The 21,123-nt window shown below is 40.8% G+C and overlaps 1 long non-coding RNA gene across 1 annotated transcript in view; it reads left to right on the plus strand.

The window, feature by feature from the left end:
* LOC118968716 (uncharacterized) overlaps positions 1-18,804 on the plus strand; it is a 352,931-nt gene extending 334,127 nt beyond the window's left edge. The window contains exons 3-4 of the long non-coding RNA XR_012127177.1: positions 15,686-15,800; positions 18,664-18,804. This is a non-coding gene — a long non-coding RNA (uncharacterized lncRNA). The remainder of the gene's footprint in view (positions 1-15,685; positions 15,801-18,663) is intronic.
* The last annotated feature ends 2,319 nt before the right edge of the window (positions 18,805-21,123 follow it).

Raw genomic sequence — 21,123 nt, forward strand, 5'->3', positions numbered from 1 at the left:
TTCTCAGCGTCAGTTGCCATTTCTGTACCTTCTCTTGTGTATTCATGCAAATTTGAGTAGGGAAACAAGAGAGGCCATTTCCAGGGTCCTTAGCTGGGGACCATCACCCCCCAGAACTTGCAAACTTTTCCTTTCATAAAGTCCCTTCTGACCCAAATCACCTTCAAATGCTGCATGTTGAATTAAGCTGTCCTGATTTCCATAATTACAGCCACAAAGCCCGCTAGGACCTTCACCCCTTGGAAAGAGGTTGAAATGGAGAGTGGGTGGCAGGGCATAACGTCTCAGGGGTTGCCTGGCAGATCTAAATTCTAATTTCCAGGGACAGGATCCTTGATATTTACCAGGGAGCACTGATCTCAGGGATCCTGAAGGATCTATTGAGGAGGGTAGAGAACTGCAACAGACGCCTCCAGACCATGTGGGTTTAAACAGAAGTCAGGGCTGTGATGGCAGAGGAATTCTCCTTCCTGGGAGCAGAATTACCAACAGCGCTGGCAATTCAGGGCCCTGGCCCAGAACAGGGGAGGGAGGCCAGAGCCCTTGGTAAGAGAGAAACGGCTGAAGCTGGGCTACATAATACACAATAATGGCTCAGTGAGAAAACTTGGTTTGGGGCTGTTCACAAATATGAGCAAGAAAACTCAAAGTCTGGCTTGAAATTGAAGAGGAACCCACCTATAATATGTCCATGCATTATAGAGAGGACAGGGGTGGAAAGACCAATGGGTGGTGCTTCCAAGAATTAATGGAAGAAATTATAGCCCAGTGGGGACTGGAAATCAGAAAAGACTGCTTGTAATGGACTGGTGGACTATGACCTTCCTCATGGTTCCCTGAACGCAAATGCGTGGCATTCTCAGGACCTTCTCCTGATGCGTGGGGCTGGCTGACTCCCTCACCTCTTCCGGGGCTCTACTCAAATATCTTTTTGTCCTACAGGCCTTCCATGACAGCACTTTCTAGATCCCATTTCCTGTGCTTGGAAGACTTTCTTTACCTTTCCTTTAATTGAATTGATTCCCATAGTCCTCCAGATCCTTCCAGAAACTCCCTTGATCTCTTTGACACCCCCCTAGGATTGAGTAGAATGCCCCTCTTGTATACCTTTAGCGGTGCTCTGTGCTTATCCTTCTAAAGTCCTTATTCCATCCTTCCTAACTGCCTGCTTGCTTGTCTAAATCTCCCATTAAATGTTAAGTGCTTGGAGGGAAGAGTTCATTGTTATTTTCAGCACTCAGCTCACAGAAATCTCTCAAAAATATTTGTTAAACAAAAACAGTAAAATATGCACGTGTATTTATTCTTAGACATGCATGCACTTTTATTTACAGATTCCCACATTCCCAAGACATTGGGTATATCTATGTGGTTCCCAAATGTCACCGTGCCATTCCTATCCTGGGATGTAGAGCTATATGAGATAATCTTAGACCTCCCCTGATATTAAAATAGACAATAAAACAAAATAGCAGTCCTCATTTCCTTAAGCTAAACCTTCTTACTACCCTCTACTGTGCCCTTACTTAAACCCTCAAATATCTTAAAGGAGTGGCCCACACAGACCCCTGTACTTCTTCATAATCCTTCTCTGTTCCCCTGTGACTCTCTGGAAACTTCTTTTCTTGAAGCTATTCAGTGAGCATATTACCACATCAAATGGCCCTTTCTATTAGCATTTCCCCACACCCAACCTGTTTCATTTCATAAGCAGTGAAGAAAAAGCCTGAGACCCTTCCCCAAATGTAGAGAGCTGGGGGCTTCCAAGAACTGACCCCCTTCCTGCAGACCACTCCCCCAGGGCCTCTGTAAAACCACACCCACAACACACGGTGTATTAGGGAGCTGGCATGGATGTTTTGAAACTAGGCAGACCTTCTGCAATGTTTAGTTTTTGGCAGAATTTATGTTTTTGGCTGGCTGCCACTGTGAACTGTGTTTAGTTTTAACTGACAGGCCTGGTCAACACCACAGGTCATAGGTAAACCCGGCTAATCCCGACGAGGTGAAGCCAAATCAAAAGAAGCTTCCATTCCCAATTTTCTTTTCTCATTTTACTGCCTCGGTGCAGGTTAATCTCTGCAAGATATTTCTCTCCTTCTACCTGATTGTCTTTGATAAACACTTCCTGCTTTGTGATGACACTGTTCTTTAGAAATGCAGAGACTGGAGTAATAAAAGGAGGGATTAGGTTGCACATGGGGAAATAAGGTTCTGCGGCACAGAGCGGAAGAGTTACCATAAGAAATGTTGAGACATGCAATATGGCATTTTCCTCCTTAAACCTGGACCTGTGGAGACATTCAAGACCAATTCAACAGGCAGGCTGAAGAGAGGGACAGGAGGTCTGCCAAGTAGATGTGAGACTCTGCTGTTTGCACACCAGTGTCACTGGAATACAAGGAGGTTTTGTTTTACCTTTCCTCTAAGAGGGCTTTGCAGCGAGCCATCTTGTGACTGCTTATTTTATTCAGTTCAGTGAAAATGACTGTGCTTTTCCTATTATCTCAACCGGAATCTGTACATATGCCAGTCTGGGAAAGCATACACTCCCAGCCTGAAAAGTCTGATTCCACCATTATGAGCCCCAGAGTCTTTGTGGGATGGGTCAGTGAGCTGCAGGGTGGCACAGGGACGGAGGCCTATGCCATTTCCCCTGTGATAGGGAAATGACACTGAGGAACTCTCAAGGGCAAATGTAACCCACAGAGTTTAAAAATATGACCTTAAAACTAAGAGAAGTTATGATAATATGACAGTGAACTAATAACGAATAAGTATTTGGGGCACACTCCTTTTTATTTTTTTGAAAGGAAATAAGTAGAAAATAATTCATATCACAAAAATATGAATTTCATGAAATAGGAGATTTCATGTGTCTGTTTTTTTTTAATTGCTTACTGTTAAACAGTAGATTAGCCTGACACATAGTAGACACTCAATAAATACACATCAAATAAATGAATAAGTAAATTAATTAAAAGTATGTTTTTAGAGGGCACTCAAAATGGGATGATTTGGCATCTGTCACGTGTCTAATAAAATTGGAACAGAGGTCTACCAAACATAATCCCTGTTGATATGAGAAATTTTACCAGTTGAATAATATTATTTTATTTCTGGGATTATGATTTGAACATTTGTATTGTGTCAAAGTACAATACAAAAGAGGACATTAAATTTAAATGCATTAATTCAAACTTGTATTTCATACATAAATATACATACACACAGACATGTGTGTGTTTGTATTACACACATATATAGAGATATGTATATTTTCCTCTTTACATATTAAAAAAGTGGAAAGGAATACTATTAGGGGACAGTACCGGTCACACAGTCCCCAAAGCCGTCAAACACAGAAGAGGCAGGTGACACTGAGCCGTCAATGCAAAGGGCATAGCTCTGGATTTCAGGGCCAAATAAGGCTGCGTATGGTAATGGCACTACACTTGCATTTATTTATTTCTTCGTTCTCCTGGCCTTTGTTGGATTTTGGCCATGCCCTCTACTAACATGTGCTCAGCCAAGGAAGGTATGGATCATGGGACACATCCCCCAAATTACAGGGAGATTGCATCCCACGCTTCATTCGTCCTCTGGTCTCAGGACAGGCAGGGGCAGAATATGGAATTCAGTAGTCCTTTCATAACAGGCCTGTGGTTCAGGGCTGGCTGGGAAAGGGCCTGGGTGCTGGCAGCCACTCTCGGCGATCTTTCCAGCAGCACTGTGGCTCCATTTGCGTCCTTCCACAGGTCTTCAGTTGGCTGTATTAGTTCATCAGCTTCAGACTTTGAATTGGCACATATACATTGTGCAGATGGGGCAGTCACAGCGGCTGGCCTGTAACTAATTAAAAACTGGAATATTTTAGATCAGGAGAAGGAAGTGTAGCCAGAGTCGCAGGGGTAGTGCCACAAGTGAGCTGAAAGAGTGATTGACCCAGGCCTTTGAGAAAAAATCACTGCTGTCTGACCTTAGCTGGCCCCAGCTGGGCTCAGTCATGTGCCAGGGTGAGACAGACCCTGCTAACCCGACAGGGACTGAACCATCTTGGTGGCTTAGGAAATATTCTTATTTGAATAAAAAAAAAAAAAATCTTCCTAGTGCACAATGTTTGGTTAAGAGAGACAAGTTTTCCAAGCTTGTTAGCTTCAAGGAAAAGATGCATTCAAGTGAGTGAAGGCCTGTGAAAAGATTTATAATGAGGGATATTAATGCCCAGTTGTGTATCAGGGGCTGTGTTCAGAGGCCTGCATTTTAGGTGGGCTGGAGGCACACCCAGTAACCTCCCACCACAGTGGGACTTCCTTCTCGCCTCCCTCCCCTGCCTGAACTAATTCACCAAGCCTCCCCTCTTTGTCGCTCCGCGCTGGCTCTGCTTACAATTCAGTCTTGGCCCCAAAGAGATGAACACTCATCGTTGCTTGGACTGAGTCTCTTCTCTTTGCAGACGACCGCACCATGGCCTTCCTCTAATTGCTGTTTCATTCCAGATTTGGGGTAAATACTTAGGCCTGTTTCCAGCTTTCACCACCTTAGCGTGGAGCTAACAGCTGTGTATTTCAAAGAAATGCCATTGCTGGTTGTTAGTATGGTCCTTTTGTAGTTTTTTTTTAACACCTCCAATTTATTTGACTTGCACTTACGTGCCCAGCACCAGGTACATCATGGAAGACATTATCCCCTTTAATCCACACAATAACAACAACAATATGTAAAGCAATTGATATTTTTCTTCTATTATTTTCATATTTTAATTTTTTAAATTGTGGTAAAATAAGCATAACAAAATGTACTGTCTCAATCATTGGTAAGTGTAAGGTTCAGTGCAGTAAATACATTCACATTATTGTGCAACTGTGGATACCGTCTGTCTCCAAAACTCTTCTCATCTTATAAAACTGAAACTGTGTATCTCTTAAACAACTTCCCATTCTTCCCTCCCCCCAGAACCTGGCAACCCCCATTCTACTTTCTATTTCTATGACTTTGACTACTCTAGGCACCTCATATGAGTAGATTCATACAATATTTGTCTTTTTGTGACTGGCTTATTTCATTTAGCATAAGGTCTTCAAAATTCATCCATGTTGTAGAATGGGCTGGCGTGTCTTCTTTTACGGCTCTACTTTGTCAGACCCCATTTTGTTTATCCATTTGTCTGCTTATTGGCAAGGGTTGCTTCCACCTTTTAGGGATCGTGAATAATGCTGCTTTGAACATGAGTGGGCAGAGATCACTTGGAGACTATTATTCTGTCTTACAGGTGAGGAATCTGTAATGGAGAGGTTAAGTAACCTGCTCTGAGTCACGTGACAGTTGAGTGGGGGAACTAGGATTTAGATCTATGAGTTCTCACTGTAGAATGTATCCTGTTCATCCCTGTCTTCCCTAGGCTGTCCAAAGGGCAGATGTCCATCCCACCACAGTAACAACAGGTTATATATCATGGAGCTGAAGCATGGTATGAAAGAGTTCCAAGAAGTTTCAATCAATTCATTCTAATAATGAATTTCCAACCTGAATCTTGGATACTAAATTTTACTACATCATTCCAAAATGTCGGCACTAGGTGAAAATAATAATAATGGTAATTGAAAAAGGAACCAGTTATTTGGGGCTTCATATTGTAAATCATGAGGCTGGACACATAAATATACTGATTCTGATCAAAAGTAATAAAAAGCTTCTGCCATTTCCTTCCACTGTGGTCTAACCCCTATCCACAAGGCACTAGCCCTGTCAATAGGCCTTTATATATTTTATCCTGCAAAATACTTATTAACATCCTTATTTTACAGATGAGGAATCCAAAACCCAAACTGAAACATTTGGGTTCAATCTGCTGTGTGCCTGGCCTCAACACCCAAGTTCTTTCTTACCTCTTACATCCTAGGCATTGCTTGCTCTGGGTCATGCAGTTGAACTTCAGTGAATCAGATGCGAACGAAATATTTGTACATAAGCTGCTGTGAATTTCAGATACATGGCTTTGGGGGAGATCAGATATAATCCCTAAACATGAAGAACTTGCAAAGGTCTTTGAAGGACAGAAGCTTACATAAGTGAATTAATGAGTGACCCACTGATGTAGACAATGCACGTCTAATATCTAATAAAATTCCATAAATGCCACCATATTCTGCAAGTCAAGGTAACTGCCTCTAACAACTCAGCTTTCATGGAAGGATCTGGGCCAAGAAGCTTGTTCAGCAATCCTCTGCTCGGGCTGCTGGGCTCCTTTTCAAAATGTTTCCAATGTTTCAGCCTCCAACTCAACTCTTTATCCTGGAAAAGTCTGTGTCTCATTCCAGTTCAGTGCTGTGATTTATTTTTGGCGGGTAAAGGGAAGAATTAGTCATACCTACTCTTCTGTTTGAGTTTAATGGGACCATTGTGGCTGGCGGTAAAGATGGTAGTTTATCAGGCCAGTGACTTGTAGCGTTTATGGCATGGGCCGCCTTGCCTGCCTGTATTTCCTTTACCCTGTGAGTCACTTTACAATAATAATGAAGAGGTGAGGTCCAATGTCTGACAGTGGATCTCCTTGTACTGGGCTTTCAGCATTGCAATAATGTCCATATTGTGACAAGAAAGATGATGTCACCTCCTTGGCAGCTGAAAACAAAGGAGGGGCAAATAAAAATGATCAGGGCCACCCAAAGAACTGCCAATCAATACTATTGACAATGAAGAGGAAAACGTTCTTTCTTCCAATCATAAAGTATGACTGAGCTAAGCAGTATTGACCTTGGGGTAAGGCATTTCCTAGCATTTTAATGAATGGCTAGAAAGCTGATGGACTTTTAGTCAAACTGGTTATTAATGGCCTGAAAGTGCCTGACCCTAGAAGCCGTAATTGCTGCTGCAAACACAGAGCACATAAGAAAGCCCAAGCCTGACTTAGACAATAAGCTGTTGTAAGCAAGTCCCAGTGCTGGGCCATCAGACTGACCTTACAGAACAGCTGGGGTGTTCCCCACCACAGAACCATTCTTAACGTACATCATTTCAGAAAGACCCAATGCTAGGTATATGTTCTAGAAATAAAAATGGATGGCATGGTGAGTCTCACCAAACAAACTATTCTACACTCAGGTATAGCAATGTACTTCAAAGCTGATGGGTTGAACTGACATCACTACCACTACAAAGGCCCGCACCGCCCATCAGAAATATAATGTGATCCATGCATATAATTTATTTATTTTTTCTAGCCATACTAAAAAGGTAGGTGAAATAAATTTTAACAACATATTTTTCTTAATCTAATCTATCCAAAATATTAACATTTCTACATGTACTCGAAAAAGTATTCATGAGATATTTTATGTTCATTTTGTGTACAGACTTTTCACAATCCAGTGTGTTGCCCTCAGAGGCTGTATCAATGGGGACCAGCCACATTTCAGGCCCTCAAGAGCCCTTGTGATTAGTGGGTATCATTTTGGATAATGCAGGCATAGGAAAGTGGTTTGGTTTAAGTAATGCATTAGAATGTGTAATGGGCAAAGTGGCCAAAATAATGGGATGCATTTTCCCATAATGATCATCCAAGAGCTAATTTAGGGAGAGGAAACTTGAATAAGTTTGAATTATGCATTCAAAAAGAGGAGAAGGGAAGCATTAATGGTTTCAAAAGACTTTTCACAGACAGTGGCCAATGTTTGCCATATTGTCTGAGCTGCTGGGTTGATTTAGCTTTGCTTGCAGAGATGTTTGTAGGTTGTAGAGACAAGAAGACTCTAGAATTTAAAGTAGCAAGGAAAAGCAATACATAGCATAGTGGAGATGTTCTTTGGAAAAGCCTGGGCCCTGGGGACATAGATCCACCCCTGCCACTTTCCCACTCAGTGACATAGGACAAACTATTGTACTTTGAAGAAACTGAGTCTTCTGATCTCTGAAGTATGGATGGTAATGCTCACCACCTTTTTGTTGTTGTGCACATTGGTTAAGATGATGCATCACAAGTCTGGATTTTGGTCAATCATCACCATCCGGCAGAATTTGAAAATAGTAGAAAAGTTGTCTCTTAATGCAGCTTCCCAACGGGTTCCGGGGACACTGAGCTTGCTCAGGCACATATTAGAATCTGACAAGCCAGATTAATCCAGATGGGGTTAGAGCAAGACAGACAGGGCTTTCCCTTTCACGGGAGTTGTATATTTTTTCTTTGCAAACACCCATACAATACACAAACAAGAATGAATCAATAATAAGGTCATATCAGATAGGGAAATCACTAAGAGAAATTCACCCAACACAGTGAAAGGGATCAGGTCTTAGGGTAGGAGTGTAACTAGCTGTGGCAGAGAGGTGACATGATTTCAGAGAGGCTGGTTAGGAAATTGTTCCTGCATTGATTGAAAGGATAAGATGGGTCCATCACAAGGAGGTCTGGAGATGTATATTCCAAGCAGATCGAATAGCTTGTATAACTATATTTTGACTTTCATAATGCAGAGTGTCTGTGCTCAAATAAGATTGCTATACAAAGTATGAACAGTTTTAAGACTTTGTTCCCACCTCAAGATGATCAGACCTCAGGTGTAATCATAACTCTGCCAGCAAGCAATTCTTAAATTCAAAAAGCTGCTCACTAAGATGTCTGGATGTTATCATGTGTCCGTGAAGGTCAGGTTAGCACTGCTCCCCAGAAGAAAACACCTTTATGGTGGCAGGTCTCTTGCTTATCACGTCCAGTGGATGCATCCCCTGGACAATCTCTAGGTCTACCCTGTGAAATTCTGGCTCCCTGACTTCCCTTCCCCTCTCGTAGTGTTTCTCCAAATAGAGTCAAAGGCCATTGATTAGTTTCCTGCTCACCCCAGTTCAATCATGCTCCAGTCCTTCCTTCTTGGTATCACAAACAAGATATGTTAATAAATGTTTGAGAAGTTCCCAAGGTCTTTAGCCCCAACTTTATATAAAAGCTTTTGGTTTACTCACATACAGGACTATACATACAATCTAGTGTATTTTATAGCTTAGACCCTGAATGCACCTTTATTTTCTCATTCTTCTGGCCTTCACGTTGCCCACATGAATCATCAACTTGAGTCAACTCTCACTGTTGTACTGTGTGGTGTTGACTGCATTTTGGGTAGCATTGAAGAGCAGGACAGAGGACCAATCACCATTTCCTCATCATGAACATCAGAAGATTGCATTTTATTCAGACACAACAACGATACCTCTTGCTATTTCTGACTTTGAGAAATTCAATAAAGAATGGTTCCCATTTGAGTTTCTCATTCAAGGCAGGTCAACCCTCCATTACCTATTCCCAACTGGGTCAGATGTCTAGAGGTTTTGCTTCAAGGTTTCTTTTAAGAATCACCTCTGCCATTCACATTTGTTGTTAAACAACTCAGTTCAGTCTTATTTCTCTTTGCATTTCTCCACTCAAGAGTTTGTTAACTCTGTGGGTCAAAGAGCATTGATTTAAAGCCAGTAGAAAAGATTGATTTCAAGAACTTACCAGTGATTCTGTCTATACACTTAGTGTTGCACTCACAGATGACATCTAAGGATGCATGTGAAAAATACAAATTGTGGACAGCACCAACTAGTGATAATTACCATTTGTCAAATGTTTACTATGTGTCAGATACTATGTTAAACCCTTTTCCATCTATTCCCTCATTTAAGTTTCACAATGATCCTCAAAGGAGATATTATTAGCCCCATTTCACAGAAGGGAACATGAGATCCAACTAAGTTAAAAAGCACTTCAAACTCATGCAGTTTTTATGGGGTGGGGAGTAAGATTCAGACTGAGAATTGGCAAACTCCAAAGTTTATGTTCTTACCAATATCCAAGACCCTGGTTATAAACCAACATGGACAGTCTAGTTTCTCAAAGAAAGCAGGGTTACATATAAGTAAATAAAAATGGATTTCTACTAGCAGAAATAATAGAAAAAACTAGAGAATGCTATTTCCTTTCTTTCCTGTTTAAAAATTATTTAGAGAAAATAGAGAGGGAGAGAAGCAGTGAGAAACACAGAGGGCAGGCTGGGGTAGAAACTGAAATGGAGAACTTTGAGACCATCCAGAGAAGAAACAGTGACTCATTGTGCTTATTCTAAGAAACTATGAGGGGACATGTCTTGCACTTTTTCAAATGGTTCCAGCATGCCATAGCTTACGTTACCATCAGAATGATTTAAAAGTAACCTATGCTTAGAAGTCCTTCGGTGGTAACTTCATAATCTGCTCAGTGTCCAACAAGACTCTCTCCACTTACAAATAAACAATTTCAAGGCATAGCTCATAGGGAATTTATTTTAACCTGCTTTTGTTTCATGGGTGCCTTCCAAGGTTTGCACGTTAACTACAAAGGGACAAATGTTTCCCATCAGGGCAGGAGAAGAGATGGGGTATAAACCTAATCCAGACTTAAAATACAAAACTATCTCTGAGGAGAAAAATATTTATAATTGGTGTCTTTGAAAAAAACTCACAGCTCTTTGCCTGGGGAATCATTTCTGATAATTATTAAATACCTAAAAAAGAAGGAATCAGACTGCTTTGGGACTATCCATCATATTATGCCCACCTTTTAACAGAAACCATTATTAAGCGACAGCTATATGCAGGTGTAAACTCTTAGCAGCTTGCCCCAGGGTCACCTAGCCACCACAGGATGGAATAGGTGCAGAAAACCAGTCAGCCATCTGACCTATGAACATGCCTAGAAATATGAGAAGTCAACATACCATTAGGTAACCCTTGGCCAATGAAGGACAGGACTGGTGGGTAAATGCTCCCCTCTTCTGCCCAACTGGAAGGCAATTTTGAAATGCATTTATTCTATTTGTCTCACCGAAGGGCCCCTACTGGCATCCAGCACCCGCTGTTCTTATCCCAACCACCTTGACAGCACATTCTTTGATTAGCTTCTCCTCTTCCCAGTGCCTTCTCCTCTTTGAGTTCCCTTCTCAGAACAAACTATCTGTACTCGCCTCAACCTTCGCTTTATAGGAGATCTTAAACTAAGAAAATGTCATTACCATATTTTATAACTGAAACGAACTATCTGTTTAGTGTGAAAATGTTGGATGATGAATATTTTAAGTAAAGTCTAAAAACTTATTTTTATTGGAAACATATTCAAAATACTGATACCCCTTATATAAGTTAGTTTTCCTTGGAGTATGCTAAAATCAGATTTGGCAATCACAAATCTAGCAAGACAGGCATGAAATTTTAGTCTGCACATAGTTTTGTATTTCATATATTCATGATTTTGTGGGTTGTGAAATTTCTTAGAAGTGTGTGAAACATATTTACCTCTGGTTAAGACTTAGTTTACTTTTGGGAGATCCATAAAATATGGTATTTGCAAAATTAACCAAATTCTTCTAAATTTCTTGATTTGGCATCTCTGCAAATAGAGTAAATGAAAAACTCTTCAATCCACCTTGATGCACACATTGTGTCACTTCTCTGCAAAACAGTCCCAAGAATATCAGAGACTGTGGACCATCTGAATTGCAAATTCCCCGTCACATTTTCTAGAACTAACATTTAAAGATGAGTCCAGGAATGTGTATCTTTAATCAAGTTTTTTTCAGGGAACTCTGAGACAGAGGATCCTGGCTCACACTCTAGGAAATACTATTTATTGAGCTTTCAGATTTCAACGATGGAAGTTCTTCTTGCAGCTAAACTACTCATTTCACAGATGGACAGACACACCATCATCACAAACAGGATCCCAACAGCGCCCCACCCTTTCCTTTCATTATTGTTGTTGACTCGATCATTTAGAACATGACTAAGAAAACAAGAACAGCTCTGAGTATGTAAAGCAGAGGGAATTGAATGCAGGACGTTGGTTTCAGAGACAAGGAAGCAGTTCAGAAGCCAAATAGGAAACAACGAGGCAACTCAGGAATTTGCAGCATCAGGTCACCACCATCCTGAGTGGGAGGCGTAAGGGGAGGGTGTGTTCCGATATTCCTGTGATGATGTCACCCTAAAGAAACTGGTACCACGGTGCTCTGGTACACCAGCAAATGGGGCAATGGAGGGGACAACACTGCTACTGGAGGTACCACCTAAAGCAGTAAAGGATGAAGAAAAATGTCCTCCCACTCCCTTCTTACCAGTGCCTTCCATCGCCTGAGTCCATCTGGAAGCCAGAAGACAGGGTGTCTGGGCGAAGCAGCCTGCAAATTCACCTCCCTCCAGACATCCATGGGAGAAGGCAGAGCAGGGGAAGGGCAAGGGATGTGTGGGGCAAGCAGTCCCAGGAGCGTCATGAGCCCTATCCGGTAATCCGTATCACCAGGCAGTCTTATGCTAGGACTGTGGGTGTCTACCTCCCTTTTTCTACATCCCAGTAAGTGTTCTCAGAAACTGAATCTTTTCGGATCCCACAAAGCCTTATGGGACAGTGTTGCTCACTTGACTTTATTTACCGAAATGGGCCACACTTCCCTTGTTTTCCTTGGGTTATTGTGTCATTGTCCAAGACAGTTGGTTTTATTAACGATGGGTACCATTAGATATTTTACAGAATATAAAACAACTTGACGCTATAATAATAACTCGAGTAGAAACTTCCCAAAGGGAAGTTCCCCCAAAGTCCTTTTAATTCCAATGTACTAATTCTAAGAAAAATGCTACTTCTAACAATAAAAGGTGTGAGGGAAAATGAAATTGGGGACCATTAGGTTAAAAACATTAAAACAGTTTATTACCATTAATATGTCAACGTGGATCTTAAATCACAAAAGCTAGATTCAATATGCAGTTTTCAAGCTTATGTAGCCATTCATTTATTCATTCATTCAACAAACATTTTTTGGTCAACTATTCTGTGCGAGAAACACTTTGAGATATTGGGAATACAACAGTAAGTAGGAAGATTATTCAACCTCATAAGGAATAGATTCTAGTGGAAGAAGATAGTAAAAAACCACAAACAAGAAACAAACATACAGTATTTACTTTTTTCACAGTGCTTTTCCTCAAATTAATATTCATTGATTATTCAAATTAATATTCAGTGAGTAACATAATGCTTTCAATTCTATTGTTAGTTGCCCGCCATATCTACCAGATTCCAGTCTCTTCTCCTTCCACCTAAGTTAGCTTTTTTTCTTTGTAATGTAGAATAATGGTAAGGGTTAACTGTGATGGCTCCAGGGTCAGGCCACCCCCTTCCAAATCCTGATTCTGCCCTTCCCTGGGAGTATAACCTCTGTCCCTCATTCATTCATTCAATATACATTCATCCTGCCAACACAGTGCTAGAAATTTCTGTAACAGATGGAGAACCTGTTGTTGAGGAACTTAGGTTTTAGAGTCAGTTTCTTCACTGGAAAATGAAGCTATGAATAGCATCTGCATCATCGGATTGTCATGAGGTCAAATGACTTAATCCATGTAAAGCACTTAGAGCATTGCCTGGCGCATCCGTACTAAATGTTAGCCTTTATTAATCAGGTTATGCCTATGTTTAAAACCCTCTAGTGAGTCACGGCTGCCTTTAGGGTAAATTCCAAACTGCTTAGCACACTAGACAAAGCCTTTGAGGATCTGGCTACTCATTTTGTGTCCTGCTTCATCCCCTACTCACTCCTTCCCCTGTAGCCACATAGAATTATTCATGGTTCTATGGTGTCTTGTACTTCCCCATTTTATGCCTTGATATACCCTGTCCTCTCTGTTCTGGGTCTTCTCTTATGTGAGTGAGTGCCTTCTTTCTCTTCAAGAGTTAGCTCAAAGTGTTCCGTTTGTAAAGACTGTCGTGCTGGCCCCCTGTACCCATGCATAGCCCCAACTGGTCAGGCTGATCCTTTTTCCATAGGGCATTCATACCTAACTCTACTGGCATTTCTCATATGTGGCTCAATGAACTCACTTATATTTCACACTGAATGACAGTGTAGCATAGTGAATCAAAGGTGCATTAAACGTGGCAAGAGAGCCTTGTAAAGCCAGTGCCTTGACCCCCAAGGGAGAAAGAAAGGCTGAAGGAGACAGAGCTGCAGCAAGAGAGGGGCTTCCAATAAATAATGGTCAAACTGAGCTCATATGTTTACCTCTCATCCTTCCCAATGTCCCAGATAAATAATACCAACGATGCTTTAATATATATAATCAATGTTCGTGCTAACATCTTAAATGGATACTGTGGGTAAAATTGCAGTATTTCCAGACTCTCTCACCTGGCCTTAGTGCACTTCCATATCAGTAGGTGTTTCCAGGGGGTGGAGAGAGGTAGTCTATCTCCATATCAATAGTGATTACACCAGGAGTGGAGAGAGCCAGCACCAGGACTGGAGAGATATTTTAGGGGTCTTTTTGCAGCCAGGTCGCAAGAAACCCAGGCCAGCAGAAGTAGATGATTGCTTGTAAACGATAAACAGGTTTCTCCCACTTTATTTCTCCCTTTGACCGATTTAAGCTTCAAAGGTTATTTGCCCAGGGCTGAGAACACATTTCCCCTGCAGAGTTAAAGATACTATCAGTGGATAAGAAATTTTGAGTTGTTTGTAAGTGTTTCTAAAATTCCCACAGGGAAAGGCTGCAGTAGAGAGGAGCCCCTCTTCTCAATAGAGGTCTGAGGGACACCACGTTGGGGTTAACAAACACACAGAGCAGATGTGGGCTGGAGGCAATCTTTCAGATTCAAGGTTAAATGTCTGTTTTATGATCAGCTGGCTAAGGCAGCTCTATCACTGATATATAGGTGTGCGTGTGTGTGTGTGTGTGTGTGTGTGTATGTATCATATATATATATATGTATATGAATGTATCATATATATGATGTATGTATGTGTGTATATATATATATATAAAACTGCTGGCTGCAGAATTTATTACCAGGAAGATTCTTATGATCTCTTTTCTAAACAACTAGAAATATCATCTTAAAGAGGATTCAGTATAAGTGGTGTGGGTTGAAACAGAAACAGAGAAGAACCTGAGATTACTGGAGACCTTAAAAGAAGATCCAGATCAAATTAAAATAAGATCTGGACACCCAGGAGATATATGCATTACATGTTCCTACCTAAGAGTTCCTCCACATTATTGGTTCGCTCCTGAGCTACCTGCCTACCTTCACATGAGCAAAAGAGGGAAGATTGCCTCTCTGATGGGTGCAACTGAACTCGACACAGTTCAGTTATTTCTCCTGTTCAGGATAGGGTCACATTTAGGAGACAGAGTCATAAGATGGGGAACAAAACTCACTCCATCTTGCATACTAATCAAGCCAGTTTTTAATATCCTCAGTTAGCCAACAGTTAAAAAGCATTTGGTGAAAAAACAAGAGTCTTGGAGAAAGAGTTTTAGGAAAATACAAAGAATATAGCCCAAGGGAAAAAATGGAAAATAAACATAATCAGCAAAAATTAAACGTGTATCCAAAGAAAGCTTTAAGAGGCTATTTAACCCATAAAACAAGAATAGAGTGTTATGAAAGAAGGGCTAAGAAAATGAAGAAAAGCTATTAAGAATACATTAAAAATATGATTACAAAAAGTAGGGAAATAATACAATAGGCTGGAAACCAAACGGTTGATCTAAAACATAAAGTTCAATAAAAACTCCCAAAACAGATTAAAAGGAAAATACATATCAAATAAAATTCTACCAGACAGATATCACACTTCCCATCCCATATTCATCTTCCATACCATTTAACTTTTCTCAGACTGCAGTAGACGGAGACATCAATCAGGGTGAGGACACAGAGACAGTGAGTAAAGACAACTTTTCGAAGCCTGGCTCTGAAGAGGAGCAGAGGAATGGTAAATGGCTAGAGACAGGTAAGTGACCAAGGGAGAATATTTATTCTTTTCTAGATTGATGTTTGTGTGCTGAGGGGCATGACACAGCATTGAAGAGGATTAAACTATAGCAAAGAGGGGATAGAATAAGACTCAATAGCAGTCTATCTATTAATTGCTTTAATAACAGATTGTCTTGGATTTTATTTTTATCACGTCCTTCAGTGGCGGCCAATGATACCAGACCAAGAAGCAATATTAAGGAGTAAGGGCCAGCAAATAACAACAAGAATGGAGTCCACACTCATTCTCTGTTGATCAGGCTCAAATCAAGAATATATTTTAGAAGTCATAGGCTATGTGTTTTTCAAACTGTACTCTTAAAGAAGCCTTTGAAGAACATTAAGTGAGTCCCAGCAATTTTTGGATTACATTTCTGACAGATGCGTGTGTCATTGCTACAAAAAGCCTTACAACCTAGCAAGAGAAACTTGACTAACATCCCTCTGGGGAGGCTGAGCATCTTAAGAACATCCCCTCAAGGATGGGTTACGGGGACACTGGGGTCAGGATTCTGCATAGAAACTTATAATTGTTGTTTCACAAGCATTAACAAGTCCATTTAATATTAGAGTCATACTGAAATTGTTTGTTGAATTTTTGGTTTCATGGAGGAACCATAAACTTTTCAAAGGCAGGGACTATGGGATATTCTTTTCTGTGGTTCCAGCATCAAAGTCAGCAGGCAACAATTGATGGCTCTCATTAAATATTGATTGAATGATAAAATGAATAAATGGATTCAACAGCTAAAATCATTAAAATTGGAGATGTTGTAAACATACACTCCTGGTTTATAGAGGTCAGTATTGTTCATATCACTATGGCAGTCATACATCCTAGAAATTCTGAGGCATTCCCAATTTCAAATATTACCCATGATCACATCATGTACCTCATTATATAGTGACATAGATAGATAGATAGATAGATGATAAATGAAAGAGTAGATGAAGGAAAAAGAGGAGGGGGAAAGGGAAGAGGACAGGTTGGTTATATACACAGATAAATAGCTAGATAGACACAGATAGATAATAGAGATAGAAAGAAAAGTAGAGCTAGCCTACGACAGAAAACTCTTCCCATGTGCGAAATCCTTTCTTTCAGCAATAATATTACTAATGGCACTATTTATTGAATATTGCCCTGATGTGTGACCAACATTCCATACATCATACATTAATACACTAAATTTTTTGAATGGAATAATTATAATTATTATAATTCCCATTTTACAAGTGAGAAAATAAGACTCATAGAAACACTATAGTGGACCCAAGATCACAGAGCTAGTGAGCGATTGATTGGAGTCAGACAGGTGAAGGCCGGACGGAATGTGAGATCTTAACCACAACAGTGTAAAGATTACCATGTCCCTAGAAATTTACATCCCCAACATTGTAGTGAACATGGTACTGACCCAAGGCAACCCAGGTTTGGAAAGTTGAGGTGCGGATGAAGATGAGGAGGACCATGCCAGCGGTGAAGTCCTGAAAATCACAGATTCTGGAACCCAGACAGAAAGGTCAGAGATCTTACAGAAAACAGATGGCTCCAGAAACAAGCTTAACCTATTTCAACATGGGTCTGTGGCCAGCCCTTTGTCTCTAACTTGCAATACATGACTAGCGCCCTTACTGGAAAGATAATTTATGACGCTGGAGGGACTTGAACCTTTATGCAGACCTTGCTGGATGGGAACAATGACTTGTACTTTCCTAAGCGATTCTGAGTGTGTTTCCAAAGATTCAATAGTTTCAAACAGCTTTGGGGTTTCTTTGCTCTGAACGCTGACTTCATTTTAGAGGATTCTGGTTTAGTAATTTACTATAGGAAATAAGGATATTGGAGAAATGGCAGAATATTCAGCAGGGGAGAAAAAAAATTGGAAATCTGTGCAGATAAGCTAGTCTGGATTACAAAAGGTATATTTCACTTGTTAGGAAATGTACTTATTTATTAACATATTGCCTTGACCTCCCTGACATTTTTTCTCCTCCCACCCCTCCAACTTAGAGAATCAGCATATGATTTATTTTCCCTCTTCAAGTTCCTTCCCAGTGAATCACTATGATTGGCAGCAGGCTTTGCTCTGAAAACCTGGTAGAAATATTTGAAAAGGCATCAGGGCTGAATCTACTTAGCACTGTGTATGCCACTTCATCTATTTTTACCCTACTTCCCACTAGATTAGCAGGGAGGAAATTATGCTAAAGCTGTAACTGTGCAGCTCCTCCAAAAGTCTGTTTCAGCCTGTCCCACTTGACAGCTGACCTGTTTGATTGTCCCTTCTCTTCTCACTAGAAAATCTACTAGAGTTCGGGTAAAGGGGTCATGCAATAGAATACAATGCAGATTGAGAGACTTTTTGAAAAGTGGTGCTGTGTGCTTAGACACCAGAGACTTCTCCTTCAAGCTGTGGAAGCAATTGGTGTGCACATAATTGCCTCTTGCATCATCTGTCTGAGGAGAGCCTGGTTCTTATTTTGAGAGACAAAGGAGTCATGTGTCTTCCCACGAAGCATAATGGAGATGGGATAAAACTGGAGGCTCCCTGGAGGCCTGCTGGGAAGCTGATCTGAAAATTGTGTTCAGATTCTTCTCCCCCTTATGTCTTAATGGGTTAATAGGAAAGGCCATGTGCGGACTATCCTTGGATTCTTTTCTTTACTCGATTCTCATCAGCACTCATTTTAGACCTTCTTCTGTATATTAATGTCCATGACCTCCACTGAATGAGGGTGTGGAGGTTTAGTCAGTGTTGTTGTTTCGGTAATCCTGATGAAAAATTTTTTGATAGGGATTTTTAAAATTAGTTTCCTTTTGTTCTTAATTTTTTCAGCCCAGCAACATACCATCAATACAGAGGGATTTACCTATGGAACCCTATTCACCAGGTTTCCTGTTTACCACTCTCTCCAACACTCCAACATCCCCCTTTTCTTTCATGCATTCATTCAATAAATATTTGTAATCCACTTGGAAGTGCCATATACTATGTTAGGATCAGGATAAAGAGATGGCAGAAACGGTTCCTGTCTTTGGGGGCCTGTTAACTCTCTTAAGAAAATGTTTGAAAAACTGAGCACGCAAATGCTAAAGAAGCCTGGGCCTCTACCATCATTGGGTTTGTTTGTACATTAGCAAAACGTAGATATTATAGATAATTTCTCCTGAAAAATATCCCATGAACACAATTGTGCATAAAATCTCAGGATTTACACAGACCCCCTAAAGTCCACCTATTTAAAGACACCAGTTTAATAACACTGGCCTTTAAATATAACAAAAGGCTTAATGCAAGTGGGATTTTTATATCTTGAGCAGCCTGTGAGGAAGGCATTTTGTTAGGGAAACTTCTGTGGACCTCTTTAAGTCTAAATTAATAGAAATTTACACTTTCTCTCTTGTGCTGAGGGTGCTCTGGTATGACCAGCTTTACCCCAATATAAGAATATTCTTCTCTTCCACTTGCAAAGCCTGTAAAGTTGCAAGGTGCTGCACACCCTCAGGGCTCCTTAGGGCTTAGGAGTAAGGCACCTCCAAGCACAAAAAGGACATTTCACACACACACACACACACACACACACACACACACACACACACAGTAACTGAGTAGCTGTAAAATAAGGGCTGTCTGGATTTTCCCTTCCTCTGCTGTCTCTTGTTCTCTACAGCATAGAAATACTAGATAAAATGTCTCTTGTTCTCTACAGCATAGAAATACTAGATAAAATATCAAAAAAAATTGATCAGAGTTTGAATGCAAGGAAGGGATACCCAGATGCCACGGGAAGAGCAAGCTCATATACAGATGCGGGGTGAGACTTGAAGCCCAGAGAGACGAGGAGACAAGTAGTCTATATATATGCCTTAGGTGCAGGGCTTATATCACCCTATTCCTTTTCTTGGGACTAAAGTCCCAGATCTTGTGCTGGAGGGAAGTAGACGGTGCAGTGAGCTAAAAGTAAGCTCCCTGCATAAAGCCTAGAGTCTGGAAAAAGTTGCCCTATAAACAAAATATCCATTCTCCAAACAGCCAGGTGTCTGGCAAATATGCTGTTTTCTCAGGCTTGGGTGGATATTGAGTCCCCTTCAGAGAACTGGAATTCCAACAGTATGGAGACAACTCTTACCTGGGAAACTCAGGTAAAAACTGGCATTAAAACATGGGGAGATGAAAAAAGAGGCAAGCTTGAAACTAACCCTTCACGAATCCTCTTATACATAAGAAGTACATGTATTAAATTATCTCACAAGTCAACAGAGTTAGCAATAGGCAAAGCATAGAACCAAATATATCATGAAAGAAAGTTGTCTGGTCCAAACCCGAAAAGTTCATTTTATATCGCAACATGAAAATGTGTTAAGGATGTTCTGAGATACAGAAATAAGTAGTATGACCCACACCTGAAAATACATGAAACAGAATAGGACAGTAAGTACAATACAAGAAAGACAAGTAAAATAAAGTGTAGATCTGAAAATGTATCAAACAGATTTGTGGTTAAATATGCTGAAGACAGTCATGTGTCTCTATTCTATGGAGAAAGCAAGCTACGCTGACTTAAAAAATAAGTTAATTCACAAGGACAAAGAGAACAATGAGAAGATAAAGAAACTTAAGTGCTGTAAAAGGGACATCTAAAAATAATTGATTTGTGTCACAGAATTCTGAAAGCTCAGAAATTAGAAACACCATACATCTCCAAAATCAGACTGAGGAATGGGTCTTAAAATGGATGAATTCAGACTTTATATCCTGTAAGATAAATTCTAACCGAAATGGGCAGGCGATGAGAGACAACAAAGGGCCAGGCAGTTTATTTGAGCGCAATCCCGGGCGAGGTTCACGAGTCAGCACAGACACAGGCTGGAGAAGTTGCACCCAACCAGACAGGCGGGGAATTTTCATAAGCACAGGGAAGGGAGTGGGGAGTGGGCCACTCCAGGGGTATGTGGGGAATCTTTATGGCTCAGGGTCGGGTGATGGACAGCCAGAGGTCTCCTCCTTCCGGATGGAGGGGGTCCGCATCCAGGGTTTGTTGGCACATCACGGGACTGGAATCCACGAAGAGCTGTCTGTTCCTTCCTTATATGGCACAGAGCTATTTGGTGCTGTCTTTGTTCCGCTTGCACTGTCCTCGCTTTCCTCCCTCCGGTACCTCCAGCCTTACAGATCCTAGATCACCTCCTTCCTCCTCTTATTCCCACAACCACAGCAAAAGATAATAATTACTCTCTGGAAAGAATGCGTATTTTTAGGTTCTGTACCGTCAGATGAAAGGGACAGGTGGGGGCA

The sequence above is a fragment of the Manis javanica genome, chromosome 18 (genome assembly GCF_040802235.1).
Source record: "Manis javanica isolate MJ-LG chromosome 18, MJ_LKY, whole genome shotgun sequence".
Lineage (NCBI taxonomy): Eukaryota > Metazoa > Chordata > Mammalia > Pholidota > Manidae > Manis > Manis javanica.